The 16,815-nt window shown below is 41.7% G+C and overlaps 1 protein-coding gene across 6 annotated transcripts in view; it reads right to left on the bottom strand.

Annotated features, from left to right (window-relative positions):
* The window catches only part of TFDP2 (transcription factor Dp-2), a 147,694-nt gene that overhangs the window by 56,701 nt on the left and 74,178 nt on the right, over positions 1 to 16,815 (bottom strand). Inside the window, exon 1 of one of the 6 annotated variants that reach the window (XM_077488582.1) lies at positions 15,398 to 15,416. The exons of 4 other annotated variants lie outside the window; for them this stretch is intronic. The gene's annotated coding sequence lies outside the window, so the exon portion shown is untranslated. Of the gene's footprint in view, positions 1 to 2,644; positions 2,781 to 15,397; positions 15,417 to 16,815 lie in introns of those variants that run through there. One more of the 6 variants, XM_077488581.1, reaches the window with a different exon arrangement.

Here is a 16,815-nt window from a genome sequence, read left to right on the forward strand (position 1 = left end):
CCAATCAGCTTCCAGGATTTTTTTTGTCAAACTTTAAATTGAACAAGCTGAAGTTAGAAGCCGATTGGCTACTATGCACAGCTTTTCCACTATGCATTTTTAGTAAATCAACCCCCATGTCTTTACCAGCTATAGTGTCCGAAATCCATACGTCAATATACCTCCCCTTTCTGCTGTTCTATGTAATGTGTGCTGCCCCCTTCTTATGTTCATTGTAATCTGTCCCCCCTTATGTTCATTGTAATCTGCCCCCCCTTCTTATGTTCTATGTAATCTGCCCCCCTTCTTATGTTCTATGCAATCTGCTCCCCCTCCCTTCTCGTGTTCTATGTAATCTGCCCCCCTTCTTATGTTCTATGTAATCTGTTCCCCCCTTCTTATGTTCATTGTAATCTGCCTCCCCTTCTTATGTTCTATGCAATCTGCTCCCCCTCCCTTCTCGTGTTCTATGTAATCTGCCCCCTCCTTGTTATATTCTATGTAATCTGCCCCCCCTTCTTATGTTCCATTTAATTTGCCCTCCCCTCTTATGTTCTATGTAATCTGTCCCCCACCCCCTTCTTATGTTCTATGTAATCTGCCCCCCTTCTTATGTTCTATGTAATCTGCCCCGCCCCTTCTTATGTTCTATGCAATCTGCTCCGCCCCTTCTTATGTTCTATGCAATCTGCTCCCCCTCCCTTCTCGTGTTCTATGTAATCTGCCCCCTCCTTGTTATATTCTATGTAATCTGCCCCCCTTCTTATGTTCTATGTAATCTGTCCCCCCCTTCTTATGTTCTATGTAATTTGCCCCCCCTTCTTATGTTCTATGTAATCTGTTCCCCCCTTCTTATGTTCTATGTAATCTGTTCCCCCCTTCTTATGTTCATTGTAATCTGCCCCCCCTTCTTATGTTCTATGCAATCTGCTCCCCCTCCCTTCTCGTGTTCTATGTAATCTGCCCCCCCTTCTTATGTTCCATTTAATTTGCCCTCCCCTCTTATGTTCTATGTAATCTGTCCCCCACCCCCTTCTTATGTTCTATGTAATCTGCCCCCCTTCTTATGTTCTATGTAATCTGCCCCGCCCCTTCTTATGTTCTATGTGATCTGTTCACCCCCCTCCTTATGTTCTATGTAATCTGCCCCCCCTTATGTTCTATGTAATCTGACCCTCCTTCTTATGTTCCATGTAATCTGTCCTCCACCACCTTCTTATGTTCTATGTAATCTACCCCCCCCTTTTTATGTTCTATGTAGTCTGTCCCACCCCCTTCTTATGTTCTATGCAATCTGTCCTCCACCACCTTATGTTATATGTAATCGCCCCCCTTATGTTCTATGCAATCTGTTCACCCCCCCTTCTTATGTTCTATGTAATCTGTTTGCCCCCACCCCCTCATTCTTATTGTTTTATGTAATCTGTCCTCCACCACCTTCTTATGTTCTATGTAGTCTGCCCCCCCCCCCCATGTTCTATGCAATCTGTCCTCCACCACCTTATGTTATATGTAATCTGCCCCCCCTTATGGTCTATGCAATTTTTTCACCCGCCCCCTTTTTATGTTCTATGTAATCTGTTCACCCTCCTTCTTGTGTTCTATGTAATCTGTTCACCCCCCCTTTAATGTTTTATGTTATCTGCCCCCCTTCTTATGTTCTATGTAATCTGCCCCCCTTCTTATGTTCTGTGCAATCTGTTCACCCCCCTTCCTCCTCATGTTCTATGTAATCTGTTCACCCTCCCCTCTTATGTTCTATGTAATCTCCCCCTCCCTATTTATGTTCTATGTAATCTGTCTTCCCCCTCCCTTCTTATGTTCTACATAATCTTGCTGCTGTTCCATGTAATCTGTGCTTCCCCCATTCTTCTGTTCCATGTAATCTGTGCTGCCCCCCCTCTTCTGTTCTATGTAATCTGTGCTGCCACCCTTTTCTGTTCCATGTAATCTGTGCTGCCCCCCTCTTCTGTTCTATGTAATCTGTGCTGCCTCTCCTTCTCTTCTATGTAATCTGTGCTGCACCCCTTCTCTTCTATGTAATCTGTGCTGCACCCCCTTCTCTTCTATGTAATCTGTGCTGCACCCCCTCTTTTGTTCCATGTAATCTGTGCTGCACCCCCTCTTCTGTTCCATGTAATCTGTGCTGCCCCCCCCCCTTCTGTTTCATGTAATCTGTGCTGCCCCCCTCTTCTGTGCCATGTAATCGGTGCTGCCCCCCCTTCTGTTCCATATAACCCCTGCTGTGCCCCTCTTCTGTTCCATGTAATCTGTGCTGCACCCTCCCCCCTCCTCTTCTATGTAATCTGCGCTGCCCCCCTTCTGTTCTATGTACTCTGTGCTGCCCCCCCTTTTGTTCTATATAATCTTTGCTGCACCCCCTCTTCTGTTCTATGTAATCTTTGCTGCACCCCCTCTTCTGTTCTATGTAATCTGTGCTGCCCCCCCTTCGGTTCCATGTAGTAATCTGTACTGCCCCCTTCTGTTCTATGTAAAATGTGCTGCCCCCCCCTTCCTCTTCTTCTGTTCTGTGTATTACAAAAGTGATCTGCAATTTTTACACCTTTCACTTTCCTATAAACCTGGCCAGTTTCAGGCCTTCCTAGCTTTGGCTGAAGATGATGGCACATGCACACCACTATGAGAGAATGACGGGTCTGCTTACCAGTTCATATTGTCCTTTGTTACTAGTGGAGCACAGTGTTTCCAATAAATCTCCTCTTGGCCAGACTCAAAGGCTTTCCCGACAGCTCGAGGCAGACCTTAGTATACAGCATGCTATGAAAATGTGTTCTTGCTTTTACCTGCCTTTGTATCAGCCAGCACTTCCTTCCTACTTACTGTAAGTCACACACTGCTTTTTTACATTTGTGGGAGCTTCAGTCTCACCAAAACCATGAAAACATTGAATATGTAAACTCATCTCCACCCAACGAGAACCTGAATCATTACTGGGCCCAAATCATTCACTCTTATGTACAAAATTCAATCACTACATCCCTAATATATTCTCCATTCTGTGGGTAGAAAACATTTTAGTTATTTTTACTGAAATATGTTTAATGTAATGTGTCCGGGCAAAATAAAAAACATATGTAGGACATCTCTGCAGCCATTGCACCTTTCTCCATGCTTCTTCCTTTTAAAAAGACAAGTAGGAAAAATAGTCAGTCATCCTGCCAGAAATCTCCTGATATCTTGAAGTGAGCAGGCATGGCTGCTGCCTGGACTCCCAAGAGCCTGTCTACATACTGTCTATGGGGAAAAGGCTCTTGGGAGAAGTAGATCTGGGGGGAATTGGCCTGTGCTCATCAATAGGGACCGATGTTGGTCACCCTGACGATTCCCTTCTCCTAGTAGCTGTCCTAGCAAGAATTTTACAAGCTTGGTGATGATGCCACAGGGAGTAATAAAAGTTGTTTCTCACTACAGAACAAAGCTTAAAGTGTTACTAAACCCACAACAGTAAAAGCAGTCTGTATATGTAGTGCTCGGCAGGACACTGACTCAAGTCACATGACTGCTATATACTGCTGACGAGAAAAAGGTATATGGCAGTTCATATTTACTAAAATAATTGTACTCCCATGTTCTGTGTACTGTGTACTGTGAAAGACCATATCTAGTGAATGCAGGCTCCTGGGTTTAGTAACACTTTACAGAAAAAAATACCGGTCAATGATCTAGAAGGGGAGGCTTGGGGGTCAATTTGGGTCATGTCCAGGGGCAGACTGACCATTCAGCCACTCTGGCACTGCCCGAGGGCCCCGGGCCACTAGGGGGCCCCCATCAGGGTGGTCAGCCTCAGAAAAACCAGGGACAGTATGTAAAAATCTGTGTTTTTTTTTTTTTTACATCTGTCTCTGAAATGTCCCTTACCGACATCCTTTTGGTCTAAAAATCCAGAGATTATAGCTGCCCCACCTATCCAGTACCTTCTCAGCCAATAGAAACATGTCTGTGTATACGGTGTGTACATGTATGTGTATACTGTGCGATTGTATACGGTGTGGCACCATAATCTCTTCTGATTGCCTGGGGGCCCCATAATCCCCTATTGCCCGGGGGCCCCATGATTTGTCTTTTTAAAGTGGATTTCTAGCTTAACCCAACTACTCTTAAAACTGCCTCCCCCCTCCTAATACATATGTTTACTAACCTCTGTAAGAAAGATGTTTAGATGTTCATACTTACCCAGTTTCAACTCCAGTCCAGTCACATGATCTCCCATGTCTGCCAGCAGCGCTGATAGCGCTCTGACAGCAGCTAGTAAAGCCTAAAGCGGTCATGTCACCTATAGGCTTCAGTGGCTCATCCACTGTCTGTGGTCCCTCCTCTCCCCTACAGTCGCACTGGCCGACATAGGGGAGTGGGATCACGTGACCTGACCAGAGCAGCCTGAAAATAGGCAAGTATACACAGGGTTAGGAAGCATAGGTGTACGGAGGGGGGAGGGGATGGTTTTAAGAGTAGTTAGGTTTACCTGAAATAAAAAACATGTTATAGTTATCTGCTATGTACACCCTCTCTTCTGGGGTCCCTCACTTGCACTCTATGCACCTCTTCTGTGTCTGCCCCTCTAGAAAGTCACTTTCTATGGAAGTAGACGTGCAGACTTGCTCCTGAGCCAGGCTACGTTCATCCTTAGACACACTGCATGGCTGAACCCTGCTCGCAGGATTGAAGGGTGGGGGGCGATCCTGCTACTGGGACTTTTTTTACAAAGCATTTTTGAAGTGTACACAAGACCGGAAGGGTACACAAGACTTAGTCTGCCGGACTTTCTGGCAGACTAGGTCCGATGGAATCAGGCTGGACAATCTGAATGTGTGTGGGCTAATCCAATCGTTTTTTGTTTAAAAAAAAAAAAATCAGAAAGAATCAGAAATCTAGAAATAGAACAGGTTTCAAATCTGGCCGATGGACTCAATTTCTATTGGGAAAACCGTTCGTCTGTATGCTGGTCCAATGGACCAAATACGATGCAAGGGAAGCTATTGGCTACTGGCTATTGACCTTCTTTTTATTCCCATCTTATGTCATCACATTCAAAACTAATGGACTTAGTCCGTTTGTGTGTTGCCAAGTCCATTCGTTCGGAAAGTCAGTCGGAACTCCGCCGAAAGTCCGTCGGACCTAGTCTGCCGGAAAGTCCAGTCATGTGTATGTGGCATTAGGAATGAGGTGTATGCTTGTGTATATTGCTGCTTTCCAATGCTTATTTCTCCATAAAAGTCAATGTGGATACATATCAGCGATGTCCCAAGCTGACCTCAGACTGACTGATCTCAAATCCAAGCCTATTTTCTACATTTTGTTGAAGCCAGTGTACAACGCACACTAGTCCTTCATTTTCATTTTCTCATTTATATATCCAGTACTGGGAAATGGAGCTCTGATGATAAACTACTCATGGATGACATATCCAGGCTCCCATAATGAATGAGTGAGGCCAACATAATAACGTGCACAAGTGTTTGTATTGCACGGACATCAGCATACAAAGTATTTTTGAAGGATCTGGAAAGCAGGGTTTGAATTTAGAATTAGATATAATCGAGCACTGACGCCAAAGTTTGTTGATTTTGTCATGCATTGTGTACTTCTGCTTTTATTCTGTATGGAAGAAAGCTAGTGTGGATTTTGAGATGAATATATCATGTATTGAAAGAACACAAACTGATTGCAGCCTTAACCAATTGTTCCTATAAGTTTGTGTATATTTGCCATTAAATTTATGTAAAACTGATCTCACACATGCAGTTTCTCACTTTTGCCTACTGTACAAAGGCTTTTGAGATTGGCTAAAGTGTATCTGAAGCCCTTTTTTTGGTTTAGTTTTGGAGAGAGTAGGTAATGGATAAAACCTCCATCATGTTTTTGTTGCTTTTGACCAACTATAGACATTTCCATTCGCTTCCTGCTCTGTAGACACAAGTGTTCTAAGGATGGTAGTGCCACTATATCTTGTACAGTCCTTCGAAAGATTTTTGTTTTGCAACAGCCGTGTTTCAGGGGCTCAGTTCTCCCACTTTCAACCAAGGCTAGAAACTAGACAATAGAGAAAAAAATACAAAAATGCCTTATAGTTTTCAACATGTTTTAAGGCATTTTTGTATTTTCTCCATTGTCTATAGTTTGTAGCCCTGATGAAGGCAGGAGGGCTGATCCTCTAAAATGTGTTGGCCGTTGAATTTCCCCTCCCTTTCACTTCCTGTGGATCATGGTCACCTCTTACAACAACAAAAACCTGGCTTGGGTTTTAACCTCTCTCTATTCTCTCCAAAACTAACAAAAGTTTTAGTTTTAGTCTGACAACTGTGGTTTGGTTTGATTTCTTCACACATATCAACAGGAATACATGGGGAAATGCACATGTGACCTGTGTACACTAGCTCAGCCATGCTTCAGAGTCTGAAGGCCATGTACCCTAATGTTAATTTACCATCGAAACCACAAATTACCTGTAGAATGTCATAGCCTCCTAAGGCATGCTTTGTTGACAGTGACAGGGCCAACTACAAAAAATGTCTGGTTTTGTCACACATAGTACCTTGCTGTGATAGCATTGATGTGGGGAGCCGAGACTGTTAAAAAGTACAAATAAACCTTTATTTAAAAAAGCTGAATTTCCCATAACTTGTATTCTTTCTAAATATTTTCAACCTGTCAGAAGGGAAACCTGGAGGCTGCCATAGTTGACCTCTACTGACAATGCCAATTGTCTACCTGTCATGGTAGCGATGTGAGCCAATGACCTGGAACAAGTATTTCAGATAAGGACATCTTATAGTTTCTGACTTTCCTGCATACTTTTTCTGGGCCAGTGACTCAAAGTACTGAAGCCGGTAGGTCAGCATAATGGTCAAGGAAACAGAATTGTCATAAGGCACTTAGCAATTTCAGCACTTATTTCTCACACGACAAGTTTACTTTAAGACATCAGAACAAATCATTCCCAATCAGGTCCCTAATACTGTTAAAGAAAATACTGCCACAGCCGTCTGGCCCCGTGAAAACCAATTAAGCTGTTTGGTTATCGTGCAATAGTTGCCAGAATTCCGCGGGTAATGTTACCTTGTGTCTCTCCTGCTCAGCGGGTTTGTTAGAGGAATTATTTTCACATGTGCAGTCAAACATTCCGAGCGCTTACAAACAGAAAATTTGCTTTACTTTATAAACACTTACTCCCACCCTGACTTAACCCATTCTGTAACTCGTGTAACTGGATTGAAGAAACCACGCTCACTGGACAATCTTTAAAAGCAGTAGTAAAAAAAATACGGGATGAAAGGAGGATTCACACATTATCCTTACACTAGATTTAGACTTGATCATTCAAGCAGGTTTATGATGTACGAATGACCTTGGTCCTGGGCCCAGGAACACAGACTGAAAATCTGATTGGACAACATTTCATTAATCTTGGTCTTTTTAAATACATGTAGAACTTCTGCAACTACAAAATACTGACAAGTGTCATCAATTAATTTCAACAGAAATGTTGTCTTTGCCATCGATTGTTAAATCTGTTATGAATCAGGGGGTTGTCCATGTCTATGTGGAGATGAGGAGGTTGTCAAGCCTTTAGTCATCTACAGACATCAGATGGGCACAGACACATGATCTGGTCACTGAACAAATGTACACACTCTGGCTATTTTTTAGGCAGGCTTTGCCGACCATACAAGTTTATGTGATTGGAGAGGGAAATGGATTTGTCTGGGGGACAACAGATGTAATAGGCTTTTCAACCTGTGGTCAGAGGCTTTGTGATTTTCATCTGATTGAGATAAAAACTCATGGATTGGGTGACTAATACCTTATCCACAAGTGCTAGGAAACCTAGCTATTCCTAGTCTAAAAGCTACCAAACGCAGTTAGAATTTCAGCCAATTCAACATGAATCAGAACCACCTTATGAAATAAAAAAAGGCAACTGAGCATTTGAATTTTGTTGAAGGAGCCGGAAGGAAAATTATTGGCCAAACAGTGCCTGCATTTAATCAGATGCAGTCAGCGTTCAGGTATTTTGACAGCCATTGGAGCTGCCAATGGAGGTTCCTCAATCTATGCTGAACATGAGAAATCTAGGAGGCATATGATCAGCTTTTAAGGGCAAGTTCACTTTTACACACATTTCCTAAAAAATTCCCCAAGCACCACTATAAAATGCTGTGCTTTTTTTCCCCCAAATAAATGCCCAGATCTTCAACTGTTGACATCATTGTCTCCACCAACCAGTCCTGCAAATGGCAGGCACACCCAGCACTGGATGTACGGTCCCAGCAACATATGAAGGAGCACTCCCAAGCTTTTCTCCTCGCCTGCATATTTTAAGTCCGCTCACGCTCTCACTTTGGCGTTTCTGTGCAAGTACAGGAGAGTGGACTGTGCATGCCCAAGTGGGGATAGAGGCTGGGAGTGCTTGCTCATTGATTTCCGGGGGCCACACAACCAGCACTGTAAACAACTCTTCTTTCTATCGTGAAAAAGATCAGCTCAAACGCTACTAAATACAAGAACATGAATTCCTCTAAAATTTACAACATACTAAGTTCAGCATGGAAGTTTTTCAGGTTTACTCTACCGATTCCACTCCTTGAGCTGACAACCCTTATCTATTCTCTATATGAAGAGAAGAGATTGAATGGCTCTGTATTATGGCACTGAGCTGCGTGACTGACAAGAATAGCTGCCCAGCTACAATATCTTTTTGCAGCTAAAACAATTAGCACATACGTGTTTCCAATGTTTACTTAGCGGTTTGCTTCACACATTTCGTAGGCACAAGGTTTGAGATGTGTATAATTTAAGTTCCTGGGGCTGAACACCCTCTGTAGCCATTAAATGGGGCTCTATTCTGCCTGTTGGATTTTGAACAGATTTTATATTATGAAGAATGGTTAATAGGAGTGAAGGCATTCCGAGGCCAATCAACACGGTCAGTACTGACAGGGGAATCCCTCCTGCCAAACAATGATCTGCTCCAGGCGGGGGCAGGCGCAAGACAGTGATTACTGCTAGCAGCTATCGATAATCACAAGGGAATCTGGCAGGCTGGTTGTACCCATGTTGATCATTTGACCATCTTGGTACATTTAGCCTGCCCAAACAGTTTGAATCTCAGCCGATTCCTACTAAATCGGCCGAGATTCGAACCATCTATGGCTGGCCTAACACTACCGCTTCCCCAGAATGACAATGCTGCTGTACAAAGGTGTCTTTGTTGCTCCTCCATCCAGAGTGGAGATACCCTAAGGCCCCTTTCAGAAGGAGCGGAATCCATTAAGCGGATCCACCTGCTCAGCAGGGCATTTCTCCGCTGATCCTAGCTGAGCAGGCAGATGACAGTTCCGTGACAGTTCAGTTCCACTATGCAGTGGACACAATCGGGTCTGGCTGTCCATTTCTCTATGGGGTGGTTGGATGGAAACAGATAGTCTGTCCATTTCTATCCCATCTGACTGTCATTGGATCAGTTTCACTGGATAAATGGGGAACAGAACCCCATCCGTCTTAAGCAGACCAGATCGGATGCTGGTGGGGGTCAGCAGACACTGTCCCCTGCTTTATAGAGAATAGGTGGTCTGATTGGGTCCACCTGAAAAATGGACAGATTGGTCCTTTGGTGTGAAAGGGGCAAAGACAGGAAGTGTGTTCCTGACAGGTTCAAAAAGTGAAAACAAAAGGGTAATAAAGCCTAAAGAAAATGAATGCAGCCACCACATTTAAATAATGGTAATCTGCAATATATTACATTTCTGTTTTGGATTTTAATACTGCTTTAAAGCTCCAAGGTGCTAGGGACAGAGCCAGGAATTATGGCCCAACAAGCTTATCACTGGAGAAATGTAAGAATACAGCAGATGACCAGCCCCACTAAACTAATGCCCTGTACAAACGATCCGAAAATCAGACAACAGATCGTCCAGCTTTTTTCGCTTATTAGACACAAATAGAAATTGAATATGTTACTAAAGTCACGAAAATTCTCGTACGACAGAAAAAAATAAAAAAAAATCGGAAGTGATGTCATGTCACATGTTGTAATGTATTTCTATTGTATTTTCAGACAACTGTACTGACTAAATTAAAATCGTACAATCTGGTATCGTATGAGGAAAGTTTTCGTTCTTGTCAGATTGAATAATAATTGGATAAACTGTCATGATCTGCTCTCGAAAACTCTGTACTAACGATCCGATTATTATATGATCGCATCGAAAGCAGTATATTTCGTCCCATTTTCGGATCGTGTGTACAGGCCATAACTCAACTAACACGTCACTGTTGGACAGACTGAACCTTTAATATATTCAGTATCTTGTAGTTTTATATATAGAACGTCTGGCGGATTACCTCATTCGCCCTGCAGAACCTCCGATTTGGCTCTGCTTCTGAACAAATCTATCAGCCCATAGGAAAAGTATGTTTGAAATATGTCCAGAACAGAAGCAACTAGGTATCTGCTACAAGTACTGCTACAGTCCCTAAAGCAGTATATGGAGAACAATATTTATTCCTTCAAAACAAAGCCAGTTTCATCTGAAAGGGACATTGTATTTATTTATATTTATTTATTATCGATCTATAGATTTTTATTTCAGTGTTTACCTGGCAGTCATTTTCTATTTTTTATCTGACTTTACCATTTACATGGTTGCTAAAATAAATGTTATTATTGTTTTAAATGTAAAATTTGTAGACTAGCCACTACAATCGTTCTTCTTTCACAATTGAGAGAAGAGATCAGCCATATAGGGAGCACACAGGCTGGCTGGTGACAGCTGCTTAAGTACAGCCAATGTGTAGAGCCTGCATATGCAATGCGCAAACATAGGCAGAATAATAATAAGCCAAAGATTTAAAAAAAAAAAAACAATGCTTTTAAAGGGATTATCATACTGTTAAGATTATATATTAAACAGCTTAATTTTACCTGTATATTTAATAAAATTAAATACTTTATCCTTTAAAGTGAACTGTGACAAGGTTATGGACATTCCAGCATGTATATATTCTTAAAAAAGCAACAAAGGAGCAAAGAATCTTTACTTTTCTCTGTAGCTGCAGATACAGTATAGCAAATCATCCTCAAAATTCACAGCAGAAGCAATTAAAGTGGTTGTAAACCCTTACAAACCACTTTGACCTACAGGTAAGCCTAGATTAAGGCTTACCTGTAGGTCCAAGAAATATCTCCTAAACATATACGGTTTAGGAGATATTTACAAAAAGACAGGCCCTGCTTTCTACGGCGCATGCACCGTAGACAGCGGCGAGCAGGCCGCAGATCACTGCGATATGCCGCTCGTGTCGGCTCCCGTGCGCATGTGCAGGAGTGACGTCATCGCGGCTCTGGCGAATCACAGCGCCGGAGCAGCGAGACCCGGAAGTCACTCCGGGATACATGGCAGCGACGAAGATGAAGACGGAGGACCGCTTTGGAGGCTTTGTTCTCAGGTAAGTTATTCATAATGAGCTTGTATGCTATGCATACTAGCTCATAATGCCTTTGCCTTGCAGGTTGCATTTTTTTTTATTTTTGTTTTTATTACCTTTACTTCCTCTTTAAATCATTAAAAAGGAGATCTATGGTCATGGCAACAATTTAAGAACATCAGCATTGTAATAGTAATACAAATGATCAATATTATTAACAATCCAATATAAGCTTCTCTGAAACATCTCCTTTGATCTTGTTTGTACTGCCTGTCTGATGGCCAGCTCTTTCCACAACTTCCTAGACCCCCTGCATGCTTTGCAGCTTCTCTGCTGCTATTCACATTCGATGTCTAAGGACTACATATCCTATGGTACCTTGCTGTCCACAAACAGCGATTTCTTTACTGACTCCGCCTTCTCAAACTTCTCCTATCAGCACCTCTGTAGATCAGAAGGCAGGCTCTGTGAAATGTGTGACACAGCAGTGCCTACCTCACAGGGCATGGTGACTATGTGGCACAGGATTTATGGAAGGATCCCAACTTTATTGTGGGGATCTATCCAAATGCCAGACTGCCAGCTGGCTCAGCTTCACAGCTGAGAGCCTGAGTCAGTTGCTCCCAGCCCTTTCCCCGGTCCAATGCTCTACTCTGCCCCTCCAGCCCTCACTAGAGTGCAGTGACTTCTAGTCACCACTTTCAGCTCTCTAAAGACCAAGAACTGAGCGATCAACGGTCATGTGATCACTCAATTCTCCATATTAGAGCCTTAGAGCATTGGGCCAAATGCTGCATCCATGTAGGTTTGATTTCCCACACTTCTCCTTTAACCACTTGCTTACTGGGGACTTAAACCCCCCCTCCTGCCCAGACTAACTTTCAGCGCTGTCGCACTTTGAATGACAATTGCGCGGTCATGCTACGCTGTACCCAAATGACATTTTTATCATTTTGTTCGCACAAATAGAGCTTTATTTTGGTGGTATTTATTCATGAAAAAAAAAAAACAATATATTTTCTTCTTTCTATTTTAAAAGAAATCCAATAAAATCGAATTTTGTCATAAATTTAAGCCACAATGTATTCTGCTACATGTTTTTGGTAAAAAAATATTTAGTTAAGTGTATAATTGGTTTGTGTGATCATGGACATATGTACGCAAATGATCATGTACAGATGTGTGCAGGTGATCACGGACATATGTGTGCAGATAATCATTGGAACATGTGATTTTAGCGGGACATGCGTTTTTCTTATTTTTCTTATTTCGGGACATGTGTGTTTTGGGGACATTGTGTGTTTACACTAGACTGGTGATCAGCGAGTAAAAAGCTGTAAAAACAGCTCATACTCGCTGATCACCAGCCGGCTGCAGCGATCTGCTCTCCTCTCCTCAGTGACAACTTCCATGTGAGGAGAGGAGAGCCGATAGCAGAGGGTAAGGCTAGGTGGAGCGTACGTGCCACATCCGGATAGTGTGCTGGTCACCTGACCGGTTTCGTCATTCACTGACTTCTACTGAGGTACGCGCCATAGAAGGCAGTGAAGGACGAAACCTAGCCATTGCCCTCTACCCGGAAGTGCCTGCAGTGTCCGATATATACCAAACCTAAGGCTAGCATGTTAGAGGCATCTGGTGAGTTTGGCCCCCTGGGAGAGTGTGGTGCACATGCTGTAATATGGATCTCTTTATTCTCTGGTGGAAGGCACGCTTGGATAACAACTATGGATTACCTTTAACACCTCGGATATATTGAACTGTCCCTAACACCCTGAATGCTTTTAATACTTTGAACTGTTCTACCTTAACCGTCTGCTACATATTAATTTATAACTAGGGTGTCTGCCACTGGTTTATATTACCATATTATTAATTTCATTATTAGCGCTGTTTTAGTATTTATAACATTCAGTGTTTGGACTGTTTTTATATGTACACTGCATGTTGAGAGAATATATATATATATATTTCAGTAATTCAATTCAAAAAGTGATACTCATATTATATAGATTCAGTACATACACAGTGATATATTTCAAGCATTTCTTATTTTAAATCTTGATGATTATGGTGTACAGATAGTGAAAACCCAAAAAGGAGGATCTCAAAAAAGATTTAATATTACATAGGACCAATAGAAAAAAGTATTTTTAATACAGAAATGTTGGCTTACTGAAATGTCTGTCCATGTACAATATAATATGCACTCATCACTTGGTCGGGGATCCTTTTGCATTAATTACTGCATCAATGCGGCGTAGTATGGAGGCGATCAGCCTGTGACACTGCTGAGGTATTATGGAAGCCCATGTTTCTTTGATAGTGACCTTCGGCTCATCTGCATCGTTGGTTCTGGTGTCTCTCTCATCTTTTTCTTGACAATACCCCACACATTCTCTATGGGGTTTAGGTCAGACGAGTTTGCTGGTCAATCAAGCACAGCAATACCATGATCATTAAACCAGGTATCGGTACTTTTGGCAGTGTGGGCAGGTGCCAAGTCCTGCTGGAAAATGAAATCAACATTTCCATATAGCTGGTCTGCAGAGGGAAGCATGAAGTGCTCTAGAATTTCCTGGTAGAGGGCTGCGATGGCTTTGGCCTTGATAAAACACAGTGGACCAACACCAGCAGATGACATGGCTCCCCAAATCATCCATGAACTGTGGAAATTTCACAATGGACCTCATGCAACTTGGGTTCTGTGCCTCTCCACACCTTTTCTCCAGTATCTGGGACCTGGATTTCCAAATGAAATGCAAAATTAACTTGTATCCAAAAAGAGAACTTTGGACCACTTAGCAACAGTCCAGTCCTTTTTCTCCTTAGTTCAGGTGAGCCACTTCCGACATTGTCTCTGGTTTAGGAGTGGCTTGACACAAGGTATGCAACAGTTGCAGCCCATGTTCTGGATACATCAATGTGTGGTGGCTTTTGAAGCACTGACACCAGTCATAGTTCACTCCTTGTGAATCTCCCCAAAATTCTTGAATGGTCTTTGCTTCACAACCCTCTCAAGGCTGTGGTTATCCCTGTTGCTTGTGTATGCGCACCTTTTTCTACCACACTTTTTCCTTCCACTCAACTTCCCATAAATATGCTTGGATACAGCACTCTGAATAGCCAGCTTCTTTAGCAATGACCTTTTGAGACTTACCTTCCTTGTGGAAGGCATCAATGACTATCTTGTGGGCAACTGTCAAGTCAGAAGTCTTCCCTATGATTGTGTAACCTACTAAACCAGACAGATCATTCAAAGGCTCGGGAACACCTTTACAGGTGTTATGAGTTAATTAGCTGATTAGAGTGTGACACCATGAGTCTAAAATGTTGAAGTTTTTCACAATATTAAAATTTTCTGAGATATTGAATTCTGGGTTTTCACTAGCTGTAAGCTATAATCATCAAAATTAAAAGAAATAAATCCTTGAAATACATCACCCATTTATGTTTTTTTTAAATTGAATTACTTAAACTTTTTAAGGATATTCAAATGTTTTGAGATGCACACACAAATATATATATATATATATATATATATATATATATATATATATACACACATACACACACACACACATACATACATATACACACACACACACACACACACACACACACACACAGATCAGCTATAACATTAAGACCACTGGCAGTTAAGTGAATATCTCATTACAATGGCATCTGAAAATTGGCGATATATATTAGGCAGTAAGTGAACATGTTGTCCATGAAGTTGATGTGGTGAAAGTAGAAAAAAAATTAAATAAAATGAGTATCGCCGTTTGTTGTGTATGGGGCTGTGAAGCAAATGGTGACCCATGTCCACAGCCAAAAGCTTCTACAATGGTCACTTGCACATCAGAACTGGACTATGGAGCAATGGAAGAAGGTGGCCTGGTCTAATGAATCACATTTTCTTTTACATCATGTGGATGCCTGGGTGCGTGTGCATCTGTGCATCACTTACCTGGGGAAGAGCTGGCACAAGGATGCGGTACAAGAAGGCAAGTCGGCAGAGGCAGTATGATACTTTGGGCACTGGGTCTTGCCATCCAGGTGGATGTTACTTGGTGTCCATGATTCAATGGGTCAGGGCTGTTTTAGCAAAAGGAGGGCCATACTCAATATTAGGTGGGTGGTCATAATTTATATATATATATATATATATATATATATATATATATATATATATATATATATATATATATATATATATATATATATATATATATATATATATATTTTATTTTTTTTTTTTTTTTTTTTTTTTTTTTCCCTGCCTCTTTGTTTTTAAATGTTTCAGACAAATCAAAAATATGTACCGAAAATAGATAAACCTGACTGCAGTTAACACCAACTGTAGCGGTTAATACGGTTATGAAATGTAGAGGAGTGAATATCCAGGTTGCTGCTACACAGCTGTGTCATGGCTAACACATCAGTTCTGAAACGCCAGTGCCACCTACAGGCAAAGCAAAGGTACTCCACCACACCAACATCCAAAGCTCTGCTTTTTTTTTTTTTACCTTATATTCTTAACTGCACACTTTCAGAACAACTTGGGGTCACTTTAAGTTGCCTAGGGCACAAAAAGCAACACTTTCTTTTAGCTCCAGGATTCCAGAAGAGGATGAGGACAGTACGTATTAAGAAGCAGTGTTAATTTTGGCAGCAAATTTAGTTTTAGTCCCATTTTAGTCTTCTGCAATTGTTTTAGTTTTAGTCATATTTAGTCGACTAAATCTACAGTACATTTTAGTTGACTAAAATCTAATGGGTGTAATTAAATTGTAATGCATTAGTTAACCTTTCTCTACAATTTCCTAACTCATCATATACTGCTGTAGTGAAAAATCAATTATTTATGGTATTGAAGTATGAACATGCACTACAGACCAGTGTTAATTTTGAAGTCAAATTCAATTTAGCTTTAGTCATTTTAGTTGTATTTTAGTCATCTCAATTGTTTTAGTTGCATTTTAGTTAACTAAAATAGTATTCAATTAGTCGACTAAAAAGTTTTTTTAGTCGCCAAAATTAATACTGATAATACCCAATTAGTCAGGTTGAGAAAAAACACATCCAGTTGTAAATAGTGCTCCCTTATAACCCTAGAGCAGTGATGGCGAACCTTGGCACCACATGCACTCTTCAGTGTAGGTGAGCATCATGGGAAATGTAGTTCCAAAACATCTGGGGTGCCAAGGGTCACCATCACTGCCCTAGAGGATTGATGATTTAGGGGTGGGGGGGGGTCAAGGGCACACTTTTAGTGTTAGACTATGGGTTAGAGGGGTATATGTTAAAGCATCCGCAGGCAACATCAAGCCCGCCAGGCCATTTCATGTGGCCCTTGCACTTTTCCTGCAGCTGGCACCCTCCTAG

This window comes from Lithobates pipiens, unplaced genomic scaffold (genome assembly GCF_037356315.1).
Source record: "Lithobates pipiens isolate NorthernLeopardFrog02 unplaced genomic scaffold, aLitPip1_a1.2 Scaffold_18, whole genome shotgun sequence".
Taxonomy (NCBI): domain Eukaryota; kingdom Metazoa; phylum Chordata; class Amphibia; order Anura; family Ranidae; genus Lithobates; species Lithobates pipiens.